Source organism: Muscardinus avellanarius (genome assembly GCF_963383645.1).
Source record: "Muscardinus avellanarius genome assembly, chromosome: 5".
Taxonomy (NCBI): Eukaryota; Metazoa; Chordata; class Mammalia; order Rodentia; family Gliridae; genus Muscardinus; species Muscardinus avellanarius.
The window spans coordinates 119,186,061-119,208,310 of NC_137790.1; positions in this window are offsets into that span (position 1 = coordinate 119,186,061).

Here is a 22,250-nt window from a genome sequence, read left to right on the forward strand (position 1 = left end):
TAGAAGGGTTTCCAGGAATCCCAGTACCACCAAAAAAAAAAAAAAAAAAAAAAAAAAAAATCTCTAGATACAAATTGTTGGTGATTAATCATTATGTCAATTTAATGCACAGCTCTCTCTTTCTTTCCTGGGAATACATAAAATTTTGGTGTCTTAAAATCAAGTGTGCTTGGTGTCATGGTACACCCTTGTAATCTCAGCATTTGAGAGGCTGAGAACGGAGGATCGCAGTTCGTGGCCAGCCTCAGCTACTTAGTGAGCCTCTTTGCAACTCAGTGAGACCCTGTTTCAAAATAAAGAATAAAAAATAGGGCAAGGGGTGTCTCTCGAAGGTAGAGTACCCCTGGGTTCCATCCCCAGTACCACACACATAAAAAAAAAACAAGTGCATTTTATGTTTAATGAAATATGGTATTTGAGGGAGTTGAAGAGCTTATAAGAAAAGCAAGGGTTATGACTGGAAAAATAACAGTATTTTGGAGAATTGCAGTGAAAAGTATAATTGAAAGCTGGTTGAGATAAAAAACATAAAATAGGATCTAAATTTAGGTATATTGTAACTAAAACACTTGATGGTCATAATTCCATCCCATCCTTTTTCTGCATTGTTAGGTATCTTGCCTAATGCTTCTGATGGAGGCCCGGAAATGCAGCTTAGTGGTAGAGCACATGCTGACCACATGCCAAAACCTAAGTTTGATTCCCAGAACCATAAAATAATTATGAATGCATGACATAAAAAAGGAAACAGGTCAGCACAAGTTTGTGCATCTGTACACTCAATCATAGAGTGTAAATACATTTCATGTTAATGTATTTATTTATTCTCAGGACTTCCATATGAAAGGGAATGTGAATCACTGTTGGTTTTACCTTAAGTGTTTATGGATACATGAATATTAATGTTTATTTACTTTAAAATGCAATTGGATCCAGCCTAAAAATATAAAAAAAATCAGTTAAATTTGATTCAAAGCAAATACTCTTTGTACTATAACATTTAATAAATCATAAATAGCATTTATATTTTGGAAACAGCATATACAAAGACCTTTAATTTCTAATAATTTTATTGAAGTCTAGCCTTCATTTATAATGATCACTCTACCTAAATATATACTACTTACAATCAACTTTTAAATATAATACACTTTGGCTATTTTACCATATCAGCATGTATAGAACTATCCACCCCTTTCAGTGGGCTACTTTATGTTCCATTGTAGGGAGACACTATAACTTAATTAAAACTTTACTAATGGTATAAGTGTATTCAACTACTTGGTTTCACAGACAATGATGTAATGAAGTCTGTGTGTGTGTGTGTGTGTGTGTTACTGGGATTAAACCTAGGGGCATAATACCTTCCAACTACACCCCCATTCTTATATTTTTATTTTGAAACAGGATCCTTTTCAGAAGGACATCCTTCTGTCTCAGAAGGGCATCCTTCTGTCTCAGCCTCCCAAATACTGGGATTACAGGCACACAACACCATGACCATCTCAAAGAAAAATTCCTAAGCATCATTTTTACACACACTTTTAAAATTTTTACTTAGGGTTTCTATGTAGTAAATTGATAGAACATAATATATATATATATATATATATATATATATATATATATATATACTCATTCTGTATTTTGGAGTATAGAAAAATTTTCTCCAGAAGGGTCACATGAAAAATTTCTTTGCTTAGAAATATATTTCAGAAGTAGAAATAATTTCACAGACTGGGATAAAAGAACTGTAAGTTATAGTAGAATTAGTGTAGAAGTCTCATGGATTTAAACACAATGTTGAAATAGTCCTCCTTGGTTAGAAATGTAGAAGATAGATGTTTCTTACTATGGTGCTGTGAGCATTTGGGGCAGGGCAGGCATCCGTTCCTTTTAGGGATTTGTCATTCTGTGCCTGTCTAAAGTGCCCTTTGGTATCATTGTGACAAGAAAACCACTTTCATACATTTCAAAGGCCTCCAACTGCTCAGGGGCCCTGTGGAACAAGAACATTGTTTCAGGACTAGAGAAGGAGGACAAAACCCTTATTAAAATTAAAGAGACACAGGACCTGTTTCACTCTTGTGCATACAGAGCAGATTCATTCTGGATATTACATCCTGGGATTTTTAGTTCTTAACTACATTTTTCATAACCATCTAGAAATACGAGTTACCTGTCGCAAAGGATAGGAATCCCCAAACTTATAAAATATTGTAGAGCTTTTTAAAAATCTTAAGAATATTATTTTTTCAGGAAATGAATTTATTTACACTAGTTGTAAAATAATTTAATTTTGATCTATTACATTATAAATTGTGTAAGGTTTTTGTCGTTGTTTGTTCTAGATATTCAGAAAACCCTGATATTATCCCTCGGGTTAGCCCTTGTGTTGCTCCTGAAAATAAACAGTTACTCTGGAAAACATGACCCAAAGCCTCCTTCTATAATATGAAAGTTCTTTGATGATTTGTTCTTAACCATAGCCTTATCAAATATCAAAGGTTGTTAAGAACAAATGAAATCGTGGTTAAAAGCAGAACTCTGAAAGCAGACTATCTTGGTTTCAGATATAATTCAGTCTTTCTATCTCACTTTCCATATCTGAAGATTGCAAGGATACTTCTAGAATGACTTCAAAGGATTTCTGTCGGGAATGAGACCCATGCTTGAACACACTCAATGCATATTCACTGTTACTATTGTTATTTCCAGCTGAGCTGGAAACAGTGATTCCTAGCATCCCCTTCCCTGTCTGGTGTGAATTGGGGCAGGCCAGATGAGACATGTCTGCATTCTCTCAGGAAATGAATCAGTAGCCTGGTCTGGATCTCATACGTTGTCTGACTCTCCCTGCTCACTTTATTGGAGCAGGCAGCAGCCTGGCTGACAGCCTCTCCAGCCCCTGCTTCTCTAACACCTGGATCAGGTGCATAGTCACTACCGTGAAGAAATTTAGCAATGCTTCTCCCAGTCAACTCATTATTGAAGTAGATTTGAAAGCAGCAAAGGACTCTTGAGGGTCTGGTTCTCTGGAAAGAGCCATTAGTTCTGGCTTGTCTTCATGGGTTCTAGTTTTTCCTTATGTCACATCATCTTACCTGCTGAGTGCCAGCCCTGCTGACTATAGATGGGGCTACAGACCTAGGGCCAGCTCCCTTAGGCTGTTGAACTAGCTTGCATAGTCAAGTTCAATCCCTGTGATAGATTCTTCACAATTCTCACAGAGGTCCTACTTCACTGATCAAACTCCATATCACGTTTGTGTAATTTTGCTACTGTTACGGATATACGTCTCAAACCCAAGACTTTTTTTTTGGCTTTAATTTGTAATTCTTTGTTATTAGAAACTTTGATTATTTTTTGGAGAATTCATTGCCCATTTGCATGTCATCTATAATTTGCCCATTTGTTCTTGTCCAATTTTCCACTGGATTCTTCCTTTTATATTGCATTGTATGTCATGAATTAAAGATTTCAGGACTTTGTAATATATGTCGTGTGTGTTTTCTTTTAATTTTTAACGTTTTTGCCATACAGTGTAATTTTTATAATTAAATTTGTCATATTTTTCTTCTTTATAAGTTGTAGCCTTGATATAATACCTTCTCCAAAACTTGGAGAAATATATATATTTTAATATGGAGAAACTTAATTATCAGTCTTTGAAATGCAATTTATAACTAGACACTATTATTATTTGGATAAATTGCTGAATATTTTGATAATTATATGTATTACTAGGTGAACTCTCATAATGAATATACACAGTTCTATAAATGATGGATTAAAAACTACACAAGTTGCTGGGCGTGGTGGCGCACGCCTGTAATCCCCGCGCTTAGGAGGCTGAGGCAGGAGGATCACACACGTTCAAAGACAGCCTCAGTTACTTAGTGAGGCTCTCAGCAACTTAGTGAGACCCTGTTTCCAAATAAAATATAAAATAGGTCTGGGAGTATAGCCCGGAGGTAAAAAGCCTCTGGGTTCTACCCCCAGTACCCCCTCCCACACAAAACTACACAAGTATTGCAAGCTTTGTAGATTTAGAATAGCAGGTCTAATAATCAGAAAAGTACAGAAAACATATTTTTTCTTTGTATTTGATGGATTTAAGTTTAGAAAGAATATTAATGCTAAGAATGATGAGGAAGTGGATAGTCATGGAGAAATGTTATTAAACCAAGTGGTTATGATATAATGGAGATAAACCTGCAGGGGTGACTTTCCAGGGCCTGTGTTCAGATTTTTCTCTGTGGCCCTATATTTTCAAAAGTAATGACATTTCTTTTCTGAAGGTATAGGGAAAGCACCCCTAGCATAAGTGACTTATAACCTAATTTAGAGGAAGGTCAGAGGATTTTTTCATGGCTACTTCAGGAGAGAAGGATGGTAGAAGATAAAAAAGGCTACACTGCCTATGATGCGTTCTCAGAGTCAAGATGTCATTTTAGGCTCATGTGTTCTGAACCCCATCGTTTGATGATTCATTTTAACCTTAAAGGGAATTCTTATTTTATTTCAATTTTATTGGCTTTACTCTTGCTCTCTGAAATCCTGTGAGATAACTAATATTTTGTCTTCTAATATTTTCCATATAGGTTTTACATCTTTGAAGACTGTATTTGTATTTTTTTTAATTTTTTATTGAACATAAATGGTATACATTTAAACTATACTTGATGCCCTCTCCTCCCTCCCTCCCCTGTTTTCCCTTCCCCCCTCCCAGCAATAAAACAATGATTGTCCCGGGTAACCATGCCATATTCATAATTTTACATATATTCAGATGTGGACCCTCATTAATCAAGTTCAGCCTTCCTCCTCCTCTATCTTTCCATTCAAGCTTTGCTGGTATTTCCCCTCCATTATCTGGAGTCCCACTGGTATCCTCTGTGTTCCCTAGTTTGGGCATATTAGCGGAAACATATGTACCTTCTCCTTCTGTGCTTGGCTGGTCTCGCTTAACATAATGCTCTCCAGGACTTTCCATCTTCTTGCAAAAGGTATGATTTTGTTTGTATTTGTAGTTTTAAGTTATCTCTTCTCCAACTCTTCATGAATATTTGTTAACTCATTTATTCCACAAATATTTATTATATGCCAAACAATACTCTAGATGTTATATATATATTATAGTAAAAAATACAGACCCTACCCGCATGGAGATTACATTAAAGTAATTAAGAGTTCTCATGCTACATTATTATTATACTTTTTAGTACCTTATTGAGAATTCTATATCGATAATTTTTTCTCTTTAAATGTCTTTGCCTAAAATGAACACAATATGACAGATATAACTAGTGCAGTGGTGGTGGTAAGTCAGGTGTTCTTTGTTCCACTACTTGCACCTGCAAATAAATTAACCTTAAGTACAGCAGCAAAATGGGCCTAAATTTTGAGCAGCAACATGAAAAATGTTGCCTGATTATATTTCATATTATAGCAGACATTTACCTATGGAAATAATCTGAGACCAGAACTCATAATGGCAGCAGAGTGGTCATACTGCAGAAATCTTTGAAATGCATTTCTAGCAAATGAGTTAGTATTAGAACGACCTTCTAAAATTTTAAGTACATAAATAGAGGTTAAGCTATTCCTAGAGGGAGTTTGGCAATTAGATGTTTTATTGCTTTACATCTTACCTGCTTCTTGTCTTTGTGCCATGCTCCATGTATATAATTTTATGTTGGTTGAGGGTGTAGCCTTTGCACTAGAATAACTCACACAGGTAGAATAGGAGCTCGTTATTTACCTAGTAAGGAATAAAGTGATAAATATTGAAAAATATGAAATGTGACTTATGTCTTCAATGGTAAATATGAATGCTTACTGAAAGAAAAATAGCGAGCCGAGCATGGTGGCGCACACTTGTAATTCCAGTACTTGGGAGGCCAAGACGGGAGGATTACCAGGTTTGCAGCTAGCCTCAGCTACTTACTGAGGCCCTCTGCAACTTAGTGAGACCCTATTTCAAATTAAGAATTAAAAAAAAAACTAGGGCTGTAGATGTAGCTGGAAGGTAGAATGCTCTTGGGTTCAATCTCCAGTGCTGAAAAAAAAAAAAAAAAGATAAATAGTGGGGTAGTTACAGTAGGGATGACATTTTCAATTCTTCATTTTTTATAGGGTTGCAATTGCATGTTGAATTGCACAGGGTTTTTTTTTTTTACATTTTTATTCCTCTTTTACAGTATTGAAAGTAAATTTTGAAAGTTGTTAGGCTAAAGTGAGTTAAAAGGAGGAGGGTCATTGGATAAGAAGCTGGATGCTTGCTGTCTATCTCTGAAGAGGAAAGAGAGGCGGTTACGTATAATTGGCAATTCAGTGATTTAAGCGGTGGCCTTTTGTAATAGGAAACTTCCCTGGGAAACAAATTGAGGCACTCACACGTCTGCACAGACTCGTGAACTGCTGGTGGGTCTGCTCATATTTCTATGGAAATGCTGCATAATAAGAAAATGCTGCTCGATATTCCATCAGGAGCTGATTTCTATCTTTTGAGCCAATAACTTCTCTAAATTTCTTACAAAGAAAGCAAAATATTGTTTCTCTATAAAACTGAATAGGCAGAAGGTTTTGTTCTACTGTGCAGTTATACAAATGTACATGCTACATATTTTATATTTTAGGTGTCAAAACAATTTACTTTATCCTGAAACTGTTCAAGTTTGTTTTATAGGGAATGAAACTGCACACTCTTTTAGCACTAAATTCATAATAATACTTTAAAAATATTTTAAATCTATCTAAAGTAGGACAGTAGGATGATCATTTTAATGTTCATTTTCTTTTATTATTATAATAAAATCCAAAGATCCAACTGTTGATAGCTTTTATAATTTAACTTAAACTCTTAACTTTTGCAATAGCTGACTTTGCAAAGGATAGCCATTCTCAGGCATTCACTCAGTAATTCACTTAACAATTATTTATTGAGCACTGACATGCATGAAATAGTGTTAGGGACACCATAGATGTAATGGAAAGTTCTGATGAGAGATAAATATGATAGGACAGAAAAAAATATGCAAGATTTTAGAGGACATGAGCAGTGGATGGAGTGGTCAGAATCTTGGATGGAGAGCTGAAAGGGAGCCAGACCAGGAAGGAGATCAACTAGGAATTACTGCTGCCTCCCTAAGTCTGTGAGGAACTCTTAGAGCACTTAAGCCGGAGGTTGACATGATTAGATTTGTATTTAGAAAAATTGCTTTTGTCTGCCATACAGAAAATGGATTGCAAAGGAACTGGAAATACAAAGACAAGTTAGGAAGCTGCTGTAATAATTCAAGTGAAGATGATGGCACCCGCAGCAGGGAGAGACAGCTTTACAGAGAAGCTTTTTTCTGAATATATATAAGGTCAGGAGGAAATAGAATAGTATTCTTAGGAAAACCACATTGAAGAAATGGGTTAAGGAGAGAGAACCCACAAAGAAGGCTACAAGGGGCGGCAAAGAGGTGGGGTAAAACCAGGATACTGTTTTGGGGGGAGCCCTAAGGAAGGTGTTTCACTTTTACTTAAGTATCTGTGAAAAAAAATGCTTTGATGTTTGTTTCAGATAAAAATAAAGCAGTACACTGCTTTTTATTTTTACTTTTAAAAGATGTCACTGGTGTCTTATAATTATGCATAACATGGATTTATTATATGTTCACACCTGCACATAACATCATTTGGTTAATTTTACTCTCCAGTACCTCCTCTTTCCCTCACCGTTTCCCCTCTCTCTTACTCCCTTTCTTTCCTCTATTTGTCTGCCTTCCATATTCACAAGATCCTACTTTTCCCTTTAATTTCTCTGTAGTTTGCATATGAGAGAAAATCAAATTCTTGGTTTTCTGAGTCTGGCTTATTTCACGTAATGCTCCCAAGTTCCTTCCTTTTTTTTTTTTTTTGACATATGTCATAATTTCATTGTGCTTTACAACTGAATAGAACTCCATTTTGTATAGATACCACATTTTCTTTATCTATTCCTCTGTTAATGGAATAAAGATATTTATCTATCCATTAGACTGGACCCATAATTCAGCTGTTGTGAATTGTGCTGCTATGAACAGGGATGAGCTTGTATTGTTACAGTATGCTGACTCTAGTTCTTTTGGATAAGAACAGGGGTGGTAGGGCTGGATCACATGGTGACTCCATTCCTAGAGTGGTTTATATTTTATGTCTTTATTTATTTTCAGATACATAGATTTATTTACAAAAGCAAGAAATATGCATTCAAAGGAGAATGTAGGCCATCTTTAGAGTGAGAGATGCATTTTGGGGATTCAAGGCTCTTCTTTTAAAGAAAAGTTGTTAAAGTGTGGGTATGGAACAGTATGTAAGAATGACCTCCATCTGGTGATCATGAGTAGGATTATGGTGGCTTGGTCATTCACATGATCCTTAAGTTGATCATAGTTTCCATCATCTGATCAATAGATAAACTAGAAAGTCCTCTAAATTATAGGTTTATCAAGATATTGTATCTGTCTTATTAACAATGCACAGGGTAATTATACATTTTTGTTGTTGTTGTCAACTTAAAGATTATAGGTTTCCCAAGAATATGAGGGAGTCAGGCCTGAGAAAGAGAATTGGTTTGGGTAGTAAAGATACATGGAAGGTTTGCACCAGACTTTTATGTTAAACTTATATTTTCTTCCTATTTCTTTTATTTCTTCTATGCTACCCCCACCTTGATCTCTTAATTTCAAGGGATAGTAAGGGGCAGAGATCCATATTTGATAGCTGTTTCAGGCTGGTAGAGGGTATTAGTGCTGCCTGGCTAGGGATCAAGAGTCTCATCCTGACCTATCGAAAGAAGACAGAGAAACTGGCCTCAGTCGTCGATATGAGTAGAATCCTTACATTGCCATCCTCTCAACATGGAATTATTATCTGAAAGATACAAATCTTATCACAAGATTAAGAAAGCAAAGGGAGTGATTCATGTTTTAGCACATTAAAAAGCAAAGTCATAGCATCCTGTTACTTTATTACTTAGTTGATTTTCAACAGAAACTGCTATTGATTTGGGTAAATGGAATTAGAACAAGCCTTCTCAATATGCTCTAGCAGAGGTTTCCTGGGGCTTGGTATCTCACTGTGTGAGTAGCAAAGCATCATCCTGCCACTACAGGGATGGAGTGATAAAAAATCAAAGCATGGGATGGTACCAGAGACCCTCTAATTAATTGCTATCTTACAGCTATCTTCAGACATGTGCAACAACATTTAGATTCTGTTCAAAGAGTCTGTCATCACATGTTTCAGTAGGAAGCTGTTCAATCCCAGCAGTTGTTTTCATCAGCTGCCAAACAGAGAAATATGACCATGCTCCTAGCAAGTCAGAAGAGCCAGCGGCACTTCTGTGCTCCCAAATGTTCACTTCAAACAGCAGAAGCAGAAGGCAAAAAGGACTGTTGTGTGCAGACCAAATTTCAAAGTACATTTTAACTATCATCTTCAATTTCTTTCTAATACTGTTTGATTGGGTTGAACAAACATAATTTATTTTATTTTATTTATTATTATTATTATTTTTTGGTGGTATTGGGGTTCCTGGAAACCCTTCTACCTCTGGGATCCACTCCCAAACCTATTTTTATATTTTAATTTGGAAACAGGGTCTCTTAAGCCAGAAAGGCTGGCTTCAAACCTGCGCTATCCTCCTGTCTCCGCCTCCCAAGTGCGGGGATTACAAGCGTGCGCCACCACGCCCAGCAAACATAATTTTTTAAAAAAGATCATTGTCTTTGGGCTGCCCTGACAGAATAGCATAGATGGAGTGGTCTAATAAGCATTTATTTGAAACAGTTCTTGAGGCTGGAAGGCTGAGGTAGGGATGCCAGCACAATCAGTGAAGACCCTCTTGAGTTTCTGGTAACCTCTGCTAGTTGTGTATTCACCACACAACAGACAGAAAGGACTCTTTCTCCTCTTCCAAGGGCACTAAGTCCATCATGAAGCCCCTCTACCACCACCTCATCTAAATCTAATTATCTCATAAGACCTCAGCTCCTAATACCATCCCATTATGAGGTCAGGGTTTCAGTTCATTCATTTGGGAAGAACACAAACATACAGCCCATTGCATTCACTGTATCAAAAAAAATTTAGGGCAATCCTATGAAATCAGTATTTGTAACATCTCTAGTTTGCCAATAAGAGACAGGGACCCCAAAGTGGTTCAGTTTACACATGTAAAAGTAGAAGTTGTCCTTAAATGTGGGCCTTTGAATGTTCTAGTCCTTGGTCATTTGGCTTTTCTAGGGGTTTTATTTAATTTTTAAATTTTTTTGCAGTATTGAGGATGGAACCCAGGGGCATTCTACCTCTGAGCTACACCCTCAGCCCTAATTTTATTCTTTATTTTGAAACAGGGTCTCACTGAGTTCCAAAGGGCATCACTAAGTAGCTAAGGCGGGCTGCGAACCCAGATCCTCCTGTCTCAGCATCCCAAATACAGGGATTACAAGCGTGCACCACCATGCCTGGCTTTCTAGTGGTTTTAAAACTTATCAGGTTACTGGTATTCTGTGGATATGTGTTCATTACAATTATTTCCAATGAGAAATTATTTTCTTCTTGGGTTGTCATCATTATCTTGTGTTCTCAATGAAAGTCAGCTACCTTTCTCTACAACAGGATGATCATATAATAAATACACAAAGAAAAAATTTTTTGAAGACTTAAAATCATTTCACAGGTTGTAAAAACTCCAAAAAACAAAACGAGTGAACAAAACTCCAAGAAACAAGACCATGTCTGTTTGTCCTTTGAGTCTAAAATTTTACGTATTAATAGAACCTAATCTGGGAGAACTCCTGCCCTCTTTTTGGAGGCTTTGATATGCCATTTTAGAATTTTAGTGATTCCACAGAGCTTATTTTTAAACTACGTGCAGGCCAGTAAGCATCTTCCTATTTAGATGTATTGTCCTATCTTAATCTGAGATATATTGATCTTGATTACTCAGAAGAAATATCTTCCAGGTTTCTCCTCTATAAAGTTACTATTTTCTCTTTGTAATTAATAAAAAACATCTTGGGGAAAGACCTTGATAATCTATTTTTTCCTGAAACTTTCATTCACCAACTTTAGCATCCGTAAGTAGATCTTGCTAGAAATAACTATAACTGCATTACTCATTGAGCTGCATTTCAAAATAATTCAAGTGGGAACTCCATTTGAAAGTTATGTTCAAAAAGCCAAAGAACTGGCATAACTGAAAAAAATAAAAATGTCAGTATATATCAAGGGAAAATATAAAAAACTATGGAAAAATGAATTAAAAATAATTCTAAAGTTGAACCTTGAGGCATTTCTGAGTGGATTTTCTTTTATCCTGCTAAATGTTTTTCATGCAATCAAACAACTTGATATTACAGTTACATTCATCTGTGTATTTATTTTTTAACTTTCTACTCTGCAGCATTTAAACTATCACAGTAGAGTCTGCTACCTATAGTCATACTCCCTTAGCCTCGAACAGTGTCTAGCACATAGTCAACACTAAAGAAATGATTGTTAAATGAATGAATAAAAACATTAGACACTTTTTTTATTGTTTTTAGGACTCAATAAAAGTGAAGTGCGGAGATTTAGAGATGAGAGTGACCTTGAGCATTATTTCAATTTTCCTGTTTTACAATTGAAATAATTGAGGTCCTTATAAATGTACCCTTGACTTAGGAGACGACAGAAAAAGATGTGAGGTCAAACACAAAAAGCCATCTACAGCTAACTTCTTTTCGGAATGTGAATGTGCTATGCTAATGCCAAGCAAGTCATAAATCATCTCTTCTTTGGCAAGAAAATTGTATCATCACTGTTTCTCTGGCTTCAGCTCCCCAGCAAGCACAACTCTGCTCCCAAACACCTTGAAGTACTAAACATGAACGGACATAAATACGAATATAAAAATGAATATACAATGCTTACTTAAAAATTAAAGTTTGGAGTATTTAAAATGCACTCTAAAGAAGCTTTAACTATATGATTAGTCTTTAGCTATATGATTAGGCTTTAACTATATGATTCACAAAAAGTGAAAAGTTGGATATTCTTCCTAATATTTGGAAGCTAGGGAGAAAATGGAACATAGGAAGGACTCCAGACAAAGAAAGAGAAACCTTTGATGAGTAAGAAGGTGGCCTAAGTGAGGGAGATAGGAGGGGGAGAGGTGAGCACTCTAATGCACGGTGATGTACATTCACAAACATCAATCACTATGCTGGACAGGGGAAGGAGGGAAGAGGGAGGGAAGGGGTGGGAATTAGGGAAGGGCTAAATGAGTGATGTGTGCATGTATGAAGTGCCAACGTGTACTTCATCAAGATATATGATTACAATGCACCAATAAAATTTAAAAAATGAGATGTACAAATTGGGTTTATTTTTGCTTAAGGTTTTGTTTAAGCCAACATAATGTGATGTTTCCAAAAGATCAAGAAATTATGTCATGGATTCCGAAACTAAATGGGGAAACTTGGACATTTAGGCTAATTTTTCCATCTCAAAAAGTTTAACTTAATCACTTCTTTAAAGTCTCTTATAGAATCCAGGTATTATTAGGATGTGGACATGGCTTGGAAGTGACTGTTACATCATTCCCTCTACATATCTACTGCTATAATTTGCAGGTTTGCTCCATAAGAAGAAAGTTAAGCCCATTACTGTCCTTAAAGAACACTCACTCAACTTCCACTTATTCCTAAGTTTAGTTTTTCTAGCCATTTGAAGTCTAGTTACATTAAAGGGATGTTGTGGAGACAAAGGTCATTGAAATGACCAGAAAGGAGATGTAGTTTTAGAGGAAAATTGTCACTTGGAAAAGAACCTGTGGCTTTAATTTACTTCCTGTGGTTCTGTTGGGAGGTTACGCACCTACATTTGTGTTATTCCAACTTGATGTGAATGAGCACTGAGCAGACAGTGGTTGGTACCCAAACCACTCCATGCCCTACTCTATCTAAAAGAATCACCAGCACCTAAGAAAGAGAATGCTTATAGTAATAGCTCAAAGTCATGGAAAGAGTAAATCATAGCAAATATTTAAAAAATGCTTTGTAATTTTGAAAGACTTCTTTCACAAAAAGTTACAAAATCGAGGTTAAACATTTGTGATATAAGGCTCTGTCATTAATTAAAGAATTTGTGAATACTTAGTTTTGGGGGAGGGCAAATTGGCACTTATGTTGGAAAACTACTAAGTTTTTAGGATGGGTGATTTTTTTTATGACATGACTTGGGATATCAACTTTGATGTTTCTTATTGTTTATCAATTAACTTTTAAAACATGTGCCATGTGTTAGATGGAAACTATTCTGTATTTCTACACATAAACATTTTAAAATTAAAGTTAAGTAAATATAAAAAGGTAAGCATTTTATAGAAAGTCTTTATAGATGATAGCAAAAATACCCTCAGTGGGGCAATGATGTAGCCTACTACCTTTTTTGGATGTTGTCAGCTTACTTTGCTCATATTTAAAGTGAGTTTAATGGGTCCTGTGGCATGTTGTATCCATTTGTTTATTGGTGACTTTCAACAGATGCTTGTTCCAGTGGCTCCAAATCTGAGCTTTTCTGACCTCTCTGGAGGTTAAAGGTGAACAACGGCATAGGTGTGCCCAAGTCAGTGCAAAGTCCCAGTGGTAACCAGTCTCTTTTTATGATATTCCATGATGCAAATCGCAAGACTGCATGGCTCTCCTTTAGACCTGCTGCTAACCAGCAGGGCCTCAGAATAGCAGAAGTTCAAACTACACTAAACATCCACACAGCAAGTAGCTTCTTAGCAATGTAAATGTTCTAGGAGCCTTGAAGAAAGTATACAGGGCTCTGATATTGCAGACATTTCTTGGTTTCAGCTGATGAATATTTAATCCTACCAAGCTCTTGGAGAAAATTTAAAAGCCTTGCTAAAAATCCACTTTTAGTAATTAGGGCTTTTTGTATATTTTTGTTCTAAATGTCTTCAAATTTACCATATTAAATGGCTAGGGAAGGAAAATAGGTTTTAAGTTTGTTACAGAAAAATACTTGGGATTTTTCTTTTCTTTTCTCTTCTTTTCTTCTGGTGAGCAGCAAGCATAACAATCCTTCTCTTTCTGTAGAAAAAAAGACCCTTGTGATTACTACTGGAAAATGGCAGAAACTATTCTAATATCCTTATTCTATTTCTCAGGCTTTGGTAGTGATGGTCATGAATTTTGTCATAAACAGATTGAATGACAGCTCTTTTAATCATCATATTTCTTGCTCACAAGAATTTTACAAATCTGCTTGTCAGAACTAAGACAATGATGGACATATAATTCTAAAGATATTTTGTAAATTGGAGCAAGGAGGAAAGTACTTTCACTTTCCTTCCGAAATATTCCTGAGCATTTCTGCAATTTGATGTCGTGAATGTATACACAAGTAGCTTTCCTGTTTTGAATTTTATCTTCCCTCTGCTGTGTATTTGTGATCATCATTTCCAAATTTTCTATATTTTCAATGCTGCTTGGAATAATCTTATCCACTGGGCCCTCTGTATCATTCTCTGTTCTCATTTATTACCTCTGAGTATTTTTTTAACTTTTTAATGTTTCTGTGCACATGCTAGACAAGTGCTCTACTCCTGAGCTACATGCCCAGCCATCTGTATCATTAAACAAGGAAAAAATTGAGAAATAGTGATTTTTAGTACCCATAATACATACAAAAGATAAAAAGAAAGAAAATTTAAGAGAGTAACAATATTGCCATCTTGACAGTTAACTGTCACATGTAAAAGCAATGTGTTGTGTTGAAAATTATTTCTCTTCTTTTATAAGAATGTCTAAAAAATTAATAAGTAAGCTAGAAGGCACAGGGGATTGAAGATCCTGAAGAGACTGAAGGACAGAATTTGGTACATTATTCTCAGTTTCTATACTTGCATTCTTCAACTTCTAAATCTTTTAAATCTTTTCTCAAACTACACAGGAATGGAAGAATGTGCTAAAAGCCTCAAATGTGAAGAATGCTAACATTTCATTTTCATATACTTTCATTTTCATATACTACTGTTATTATTTTATGTTGCATTAAACATTTCTTCTTCTAATTTAATATATCTTTCCCCAGAAAAATTAATTATGGTGGAACAGGTGGTCTCAGACTTTGAACAATTTTTTGGCAGAAGCCAGTGAGGTCTCCAAGGGAAAATTAATCTAAAAGAAAGGTTGTTTCTTGAACTTATACCTTCTGAACAAAATTATGAGTAAATTATCCCAAGATAAAATGACACATTTTTTCAGCTCTCTTTGTATCACTATTATTTCTCTATACTAGGACTAACTACAAGTTTTTATGTAAAGTACTTTATTAACCTAAATAGTTGTTATCCTTTTTTATTGGTGCTTTGTAGTCATACATCTTTAAAATAGAGTATAAGATGTTAGAGGCATATATGCACACATCACCTTAGCCCTTACCCAATTCCCACCCCATTCGCTACCTGCTCCCTTATTCTCATGTTTGACTTAGTGATTGACACTGATATGTTTGTGAATGTACATCTTGTACATTAGGGAGTTTCCCTCTTCTCCCCTCCAGTCACCCCCAATTAGGTCTCCTTATTTGCTCATCTATGATTTCTCCTCCTTTCTCTAGAGTTCCTCCTATGACCCTTTTTCTCCCTAGCTTCCACATATTAGGGAGAGCATCCAATTTCTTACTTTTTGTGACTCACTTAGCTTAATGTTCTCCATTTCCATCTATTTCCCTGTAAATGACATGATTTTGCTTTTCTTTATGGATGGGTAAAACTCCAATGTGTACATATTCCATTGTTTTGTGATCCATTCATCTGTTAATGGACATCGTGGCTGGTTCCCGTTTGGCAATTGTCAATTTTGTAGCTATGAACATAGATACACATGCATTAGTTTGGCAGTTTGGTTTCTATTTTTTTGGGTAGATACCCAGAAGTGGTATTATTGGGTCATATGGTAAGTTCATTCCCATTCTTCTGAGGATCCTCCATACTGTTTTCCAAAGTGGTTGCACTAATTTGCAATCCCACCAACAATGTATTAGAATTCCTACTTCTCCACCTCCTTGAAAGCATTTGTTGTTGTTTGTGTTTTGAATGATTGCCATTCTAGCTGGAGTTAGGTGAAATCTCAGGGTAGTTTTGATTTGCATCTCTCTGATTGCTAATGATGTTGAGCATTTTTATTAATTTATTGGCCATTTGAATTTCTTCTTCTGTGAAGTGTTTATTTAGTTCACTTGCCCATTTTTAATTGCATTGTTTTCTTAGTGCTGAGTTTCTTGAGTTCACTGTATATTCTAGATACTAGTCCTCTATAGAAGAAATAGTTGGCAAAAATTTTCTCCCATTGTCAGCTCTGTTGAGGTTCTCCATAGTTTCCTTTGCTGTAAAGAAGCTATTCAGTTTAACGCAATCCCACATATTGGGGGATTTTAGTTTCTTGTGCCTTTAGGGTCTTGTTGAGAAATTTTTTACCTGTGCATATGTGTTGAAGTATTAAACCTATGCCCTTTTCAAGGAGCTACAATTCTCTCATCTGATTTCCAAGTTTTTGATCCATCTGGAATTGACTCTTGTGGAAGGTGAGGAAGTGGGGTTTATTTCCATTTTTCTACATAAGGTTAACCAGTTTTGCCAATACCATTTGCTGAAAGGACTTTTTTTCCAGTGTATGTTTTTGGCCCTTTTGTCAAAAATCTATTGGCCATAGGTGTACAAATTGTTTCTGAGTCTTCTATTCTGCTCCATTGGTCTACGTATTTGTTTTTGTGCCAGTACCATGCTGTTTTTATACAAGTTATTTTTCTCACTGTTTCAGGCCACAATCTTCCATGGCTTAATATAAATCAAGACACCTAATGTGGCAGCAAAGTCAGTAAAACTGGAGTGATCTAACAGGGTCTTTCTCAGGACATATTTGATAAACTGATTGGTTCTTGGTATTCATTTGAAATAAAGTTGCCACTTGCTGAACTAATTTCTGTGAAAAGAGAACAAGGGTGAAAACAAGAGAAATATAAGATATAAAGATATAATTTAAAGATATAAGGTATAAAGATATAAGATATAATAAGTATAAGATATAAAAGATAGATATAATTGAAATTCTCATCCAAACCAGATTAAACAATAAAAGAATCATCTCATTCATTGAGAAAATGTACTTGACAATACCCAACATCCTTTTATGATAAAAACATTTTAAAAATTTGGAATGGAAAGGAACTTCCTGAATACAAAAAATGCACTAAAAAAGGACCGTATCCTGAATCTAAGAGCCTTACCCCAATTAACCTCATAGCATAAACTCAGGAGTTATCTAAGAGGCTTTTTTGTGGATTACAAAAAGATGTTTCTATTGTGCATAAAACTTCAGGGGTTCTAGGAACTCTATGACAGGAATTAGCGAAGATCAAATAAATTTAATTTTATACCAAAGCCAGTTTCCTGGTTCATAGATGGCCATGTATACAAATGGTGCTTGAACAATTGGATTATTACACAAAGAAGAATAAGGATAGATTGATACTTCACTCCATATACAAATATTACTTCAGAATAGATGGATAACCTGAATATAAGAGCTCAAACCTATGAAAATGCTAGAAGAAAACATTGAGGTCAGTTGTCATGATGTCAGAATGACAATAGATTCCTTGATACCAAAAGCACAGATAATAAAGGAAATAATGTTAAATTGGAATTCATAAGTTAAAAAACAACTATGCAATAAAGAAAGTTTAAAGATCGAGCTGGCTTATGGCTCAGTGGAAGAGTACTTGCCTAGCATATGCTATACCCTGGGTTTGATCCCCAGCAACACACACACACACACACACACACACACACACACACACTTAAAAATAAACTATAGAATAGGAGAAAATATTTGCAAATAATCTATCTTTAAGGTTTTAATATTTAGGCTATATAGAGAACTCTTACAACTCAACAGACAAAATGCAAAAAAATTAAAAATTACTTGACTTGACATTTCTCAAAAAAATTAAAATGGCCAACAAATGCATAGCATTAAAATTTTTTTTTCATTCATCATTAAAGAACTGCAAACCAAAACCACAATAAAATACCACTTCACACCACCATTATAAGTCTTAAATTTTCTTCCTGTTACATTTTGTGTTTATTCAGTTTAAGTGGCAATCCAAAAAGTATAAAGTATTAACACTGAAGTCATAGAATCATAAAGTTCACTTACTTTAGCTTTCCCACTTTACAAATAAGAAAACAGACTCAGAAAGCTGCTGTCATTCTAGGGAGACAGTGAGAATAGATGCTCTCTCCCACTGTCACTGGAGTTTCAAAATTCCATCACAATCTCAAAACATTTGAAGATTACAAGCACTTTGAAACATACCATATCATTTAAGGAGCCTATAATTTGGAGCCGAAGGAAATTTCCCAAGAGCTGACAGAACTCACTGTATTTCTGTAGACATCTACATTAATATAATGAGTCAGTAGGAAGGAAATACAAATATGAGCCTATATAAATTTAATGTTTCTTTTGAGAGGGAATAGATATTTATTAAGAGGAATTGAAGAAATCATTGAAAATTGCAAGTGTGAGGGCAAAAATCTAAAGCCTCTCTTGTTAGTTTTTGCCTATAACTATTACTAAATGAGAGTGCAAATCATTGGAAATAGGGTCAAAAGAAAAAGAATGGTGAATTAAGACACTTTAAATAGCTAAAGGTATTCTGGGTGGCCTGTCTACAACCATGATGAGTTATAGTTTTGTTTTTGTTTTTTTTACTATTCTTGCTATTGACCCAATGGTTTTTGTTGTTGTTGTTAAATATTTTTAAACTCTCCATTTGCATAAAAATGTAACGAGCAACGTTAGAGGCATACACAAAATGTCTAAGTAGCATACATGGTCCTTTAATGTGAGCTTTAATTATTACATCAGCCAAGGCACAATTCATTAAGTGTTCTTTGAAAATATGCATAGGTTCACAGCTATGCAATCGGAGAAAGGATCAACAACATGCCAGAAGAATTTGGCTTGGTGGAATGTAGAACTGTACAATAAAGGCAGCCGGACTCGAGAGAATCAGAGATGATAAACGCAGCAAAGCTGGAAAGGTCAGATCAGATTGTGAGATGAAGTAACAACGGGTTATTGAGCCCGTGGAACTCTGCAGGGACATGCTCTGGCTGTCTAGCACAGAAGGCAGTGTTTTCTGCATCCATCACGCAAAAGAAATATAAATTTTACTTCATTACACATGCTAACCTCTTTTGTATTTATTTCTCTTGATTCTCCCCCGTGCATTTCTACTTTGCCCATATACATTCCTTGGAAAGAAATTAAAGAAAAATGCTCTCTCTACATCCTTCAGTTTTTCTTCTTCTTTGAAATAAAATTTAGCTTTTCCCTTATTTGTGGAGCTTCCTTGTAAGAGACTTAGGTAATGTGGGGGCCAGATAGTTTTTGTCTTTGGCTGATTGAGAAACAGCTGATGCTCACAGCAGTTACACCTCTGTCTCTGTACCACCTCTCCTTCTAATTCTTCCTCTTCTCTGTGTTTTAATTTTTTAATTGCAGTTTAGGACAGATAGAGGAGCAATGTTGCTAGTTTCCCAACTGTACAGAATTTTCAATGTCTGCTTTTTTTTATCATCTGGATGTTTAATTAAAAAGATGATTCTGAAATGAGTCACAGAAAAAGTTGCCTTTCAAACTTACATTTTACATCTCAGTCACCTACTCCTCAGTTAATGTGAATCCATGAGCAAGGCTGTATTTTATTTTATAGAAGAGTTTCTATGGTAAGAAATGATTGGGACTTTAGAGTTTAATTAGCTGTCACTGATTTTTGTATCTCGTGGAAAGTCACTGGGTGTTTTTGAATATGGATACTGAACATGATGCAAAAATAGGAAAAATGCAGTTACTATGTCTTCAATTTTCAACATTATGTTTGCTGTCCTTACCTTTGCCAAATTGAGAGTAAAAATATTAGAGTAAAAGTTATTTTTGAGTGAGTTTGTATTTTAAAATTTATTTGTTAAATACAAAAACTAATTAAGCATAAAATAAAAGTTAAACTAAAAACACAGGTCTGCCTACTTTTGCAAGGTCTTAAATATATATATATATATATATGCATACATATATATTTTGATATATAAAATATATTTTAAATATATGCATATATTATATTAAATATATATTAAATATATCTACATATATATTGATATATACATCAATTTTTTATTGGTACACTGTAGTCATACATCTAGTAGTACAAGATGGTAGAGGCATACATGCACACATCACCCAATTAGCCCTTACCCGATTCCTGCCCTATTTCCTCCCCTCTCCCTTCTTCTCATGTTTGGCTTAGTGATCGACTTTGATGTGTTGTTAATATAAATCCTGTATATAGGGAATTTCCCTCTTTACCCTCCCATTCCCTTCAGTTAGGTCACCTTTTTGCTCCTCTATGGTATCTCCTTCTTCATCTAGAGTTCCTCCCTCCTATGACTCATTTTCTCCCTGATTTTTTACTTTTTGTGACTGACTAATCTTACTTAGCATAATGTTCTCCAGTTCCATTCATTTCCCTGTAAATGACATAATTGTGTTTTTATTTATGGCTGAGTAAAATTCCATTGTGTACATATCCCATAGTATTGTAATCCATTCATCTGTTGATGGACATCTTGGCTGGTTCCATAGTTTGGCAATTGTCAATTTTGCAGCTATGAACATAGATATTCATGCATTAGTTTGGTTTCCATTCTTTGTGGGTAGATACCAGAAGTGGTATTGCTGGATCAAATGATAAGTTTGTTCCCTTTCTTCTGAGCATCCTCCATGCTGTTTTCTAAAGTGGTTGCACTTCTTTATCAGAGGAATAGGTAGCAAAAATCTTCTCTCATTCTCTTGGCTCTCGGTTGAGGCTCTTGATAGTTTTCTTTGCTGTACAGAAGCTCTTCAGTTTCATGCAATCCCACATATTGATCAGCCTTTTAGTTTCTTGTGCCTGTGGGGTCTTGTTGAGAAAGTTTTTATCTGTTCCTATGTGTTGCTGTGTTGGACCTATGCACTTTTCAAGGAGCCTCAAGGTCTTTGGTCTAATTTCCAAGTCTCTCTCTATATATATTTGTCAAAAAAACACAACTTATACAAAATGATTGCGGAAGTATCATACTTGGAAGCAGAAAATGAGTAGATTTCAAAAGTAATAGCACTAAATACCTCAAGAATTTCTCTAAATATGTTTATATACATATAGCCACTTTCACTGAAATATTAATTACATGCCAGCTTAGGTCATCCATCTGTCATTAATAGACAAGTAAATATATTCTATGACTTAGCTGATGTTCAGGATCTCACAGCACTTATAGCAAAGCACACAGTCTATTGACTGTCATATCTCATTCTCTGTTATCTTTAAACAACAGAAAATAAAAGAATTCTTGGCATAAATATGTGCACTATATGCGTACAAGAAAGGCTAGCTTTATTTTACCAAATTTAGGTAGCTTATAGAAGTTTCATCTAACCCAGGATTTCTGTCTTAGGTGCACACAGATAATCAGGTATCCTATTAAAAAGAGGAGTGTAACCGGGGGTTGGGGTGGACCTCAGCATAAAATACTACTTACAAGCTGGTGGTGGTGGCTGCATGCTTGTAATCCCAGCATTTGGGAGGCTGAGACAGGAGGATCTCAGTTCGAAGACAGCCCACTTAGTGAGGGCTTCTGCAACTCAGTGAGACTGTTTCAAAATAAAGAATAAAAAATAGGGCTGGGGGGCCGGGCGTGGTGGCGCACGCTTGTAATCCCCGCGCTTGGGAGGCAGAGACAGGAGGATTGTGCAGGTTCAAAGCCAGCCGCGCTGGCTTAGGAGACCCTGTTTCCAAAAATAAAATAGGTCTGGGAGTGTAGCCCAGAGATAGACGGGCTTCCAGGAATCCCAGTACCACCAAAAAAAAAAAAAAAAAAAAATAGGGCTGGGGGTGTAGCTCGGAGGTAGAATGCCCCTGGGTTCCATCCCCAATACCGCAATATATATACATATAATTATATATATATATATTGCTTACAGACTCCCACCTGATTTTAATGTTGCTGGCCCTGGGGCCACAGTTCAACTGTTAAGAATAAAATTACGAAGATGCCAACACACAGTGCCAACTAGCCTAAAAACCATAGTACAGATAGGCTAAAGCTAACT